This window comes from Crocuta crocuta, unplaced genomic scaffold (assembly GCF_008692635.1).
Source record: "Crocuta crocuta isolate KB4526 unplaced genomic scaffold, BGI_CrCroc_1.0 scaffold108, whole genome shotgun sequence".
NCBI lineage: Eukaryota > Metazoa > Chordata > Mammalia > Carnivora > Hyaenidae > Crocuta > Crocuta crocuta.
The window spans coordinates 8,763,940-8,766,700 of NW_027532825.1; the positions used below are offsets into that span (position 1 = coordinate 8,763,940).

Genomic DNA, 2,761 nt, shown 5'->3' on the forward strand with positions numbered 1-2,761 from the left:
CAACGCGTGGCTGCGCCGCCCGCCTGTTGAAAGGTCACAGCGACGGCGAGAACCCGGAGACGCGTCAGCAGTGCGGTCCGGGGCCGCGGGCTGGCCGGTCGCCCCCTCCCCCACCCCAGCCGGACCCCCGCGATGGGGTGGCCGCGAGACGAAGGGAGGGCCCCGTGCAGAAGAGCGCCGGCCTGGGCTTCAGCCGTCTCCACAAACACCCGAGTTGGAGGCCCTCCTAACCGAAAAGCACACTTGGGAATCAGAGTCTCGAGCTTTGGTAACATTGAAATTTACTTTAAAGGAAAAAAAAAAAATCAAAGCCTTAATTTGGGGAATAAAGGAAACGTCAAAAGGGACCCCTGGAAATCCCAGAGTTCTTACCGGCAGCTGGGAGTCAAAACGTGGTGCTCAGAGGAGGGCTGCCTTCTGGGCGCTGGGATCTCAGCCCGCGGGACGGCCGGACGCGGCCCTGCGGCGACCTCCGTCTCCCGGCTCGCCTCCCCGAGTGTGCCTTTCGGTTGTAGACGGAGCCCACAGGAGAGTTAGGTTAAGGTGCAAGTGGGTTTTTGGCTTTTAATATGCTTGGGAAAAGCTGAGCAGTCCGTTCAATGGCTACAAGTAGTAACCCCTTTACAGGTTAATTTTTGCAGATCATCAGTTGGTTCTTAGTTCCCAAACACGTGGTATGCTTCCATCACTCGTACCCTGGTGTAAATCGCTCTCTCTCTTTTTTTAATGTTTTATTTATTTCTGGGAGACAAACCGAGAAACAGGCTCTGGCAAAGCAACTGGAACCCAAACATTGCTCGAGTTCCATTACTTCAAGTCCCACGGGAAGCTTTATACAAACCAAAAAAAGGGCAGAAACTCTAAGTTCAGTCTCCACGGAAGAAAGAAAGAAACGTCTAGAACTTCTATCGAATTCTTTTTTTTTTAATATTTTTTATTTATTTCTAGGAGAGAGAGAGAGACAGCGTGAGGAGGGGAGGGTCAGAGAGAGAGGGAGTCACAGACTCTGAAACAGGCCCCAGGCTCCGAGCTGACAGCACAGAGCCCGACGCGGGGCTCGAACCCACGAACTGTGAGATCATGACCTGAGCGAAAGTCGGACGCTTAACCGACCAAGCCACCCAGGCGCCCCTTGGTGTAAATATCTGAATTGGTTTGACATCCACTAACACTGTATTTCAGACTGGACTAATCTAAGCTAAGCTAAAATCAGACTTTACTGAAAGAAAGAATGAAAAAGGTATGTGTCTGCGGAAAGATAAAGGAGGAGGCAGAGCGCTTCCTAGGAAGTTGGGCCTGGGTGGGCCACACAGTGGGGCCTACTGTGCAGCCAGAAGGAAGTGGTAAGGGCGTTGGGAAACGGAACAGAAAAGTAAGGGGCAGGGTGCCTAAAACAAATCTCTCCTTGGCAGTATAGCCTGCTAAAGACCGGTTAGGACATGGCTTTTTCAAAAAAATAGAATTAACCTCTACTATCATCGTACTTTGAAAAGCCTGCAGTAACAGAACAGGAGAGCAAGATAAGAGATTTATTTAGCAGCTTCTCAAATCCTATGACCACTTTCACTGGAGAATGTGATCGTCTATCCTTGCAAAAAAGAAAATTTGACCCGTAATACATGGGCAGCTTCCAGGCCAGGTTGCAAACAGAAAAGATGTACTAAAATATTTTTTAGTGGGATTTTGCTGCCCACATGTTTCTGTAAAGATTCCATCTTGGGAGCAATGGGAAGAAATGGAAGAAATGAAGCATTTTGAGCTCCTCAGGGATACCTACCTGCATACATGGAAATACTAATAATAGAATCCGAACTAAAAACAACAACAACAAATGAGAAAGACCTTCAGATTCAAAGCCAAGTGTTTCTATAAGCTTGTCTACTTGTCTTCATATAAAAAAGTTTGAAATTGCCAGTTGGGACTATATTTTAGTATTTTGCTGTTTGTGTGTTGTAATTTATTACCTCTGAATTTTAAAAGGAAAAAAAGGTGGAAGTTTTTTGCTTTTTATCTAAGTCATATCATACCATATCAGCTGTTCTGAAAGTATGCCTTGAGACTAAAATCTGTTCAGTGACTTATGCAGTCAGAACTATTTTCCTAGTAATAAGATATGATTTGGTTTTTTTGACTCTAATTCTATCATGAATGTACAGTGGAGTTTTCCAGAGGTGACATGGCATGTGATGACATCATCATTCTGGTGGCTAATGGAATGTATGCTTGTGTGTTCATATGTTTTCTAGAATGTTCTAAGGTATTAGGTTTCTGAAATGTGTAAACATTTGGAATATCTGCATAACTCCATGAACGATATTTTCAATAGGACTGATGGACGACGTTACAAAGTCATGAGTAAAACATTCATTCAGAGTTTAAAACTGACCGAGGGATTTTAATATAACAGTACAAAACATTCATGGATAGGATTTGAGAGATTCCACTTTACAACTAACCTTTAAGAAACTACTGTGGAGTTTTGATGTAGTATCAAAGAATAACCACAATTATCAGGAAAGGGTATTAAAATACTCCCTCTCTTTTCCAAGAACATATTTTGCTCATATAATTTCACCGAAACAACATATTACAACAAATGGCGTAAAAAGGTAGAAATGAGAATCTGTCTCGGTTCTATTAAACCAGTCAATAAAGAGATCTGAAGAAAGGTAAACAATAATCCTCTCATTTTTATTTTGTTGTATAAAGATAGTTAATTTATTTTTATCTTTTATTTTTTTATTTCAGAGAGAGAGAGAGA

The 2,761-nt window shown here is 43.2% G+C and overlaps 1 long non-coding RNA gene across 1 annotated transcript; it reads left to right on the forward strand.

Annotated features, from left to right (window-relative positions):
• The first annotated feature begins 6 nt into the window (after nucleotides 1-6).
• On the forward strand, nucleotides 7-1,914 carry LOC144245772 (uncharacterized). The gene is made up of 2 exons (XR_013339412.1): nucleotides 7-268; nucleotides 949-1,914. It is a non-coding gene; the product is annotated as an uncharacterized LOC144245772 (long non-coding RNA).
• Nucleotides 1,915-2,761: the final 847 nt, after the last annotated feature.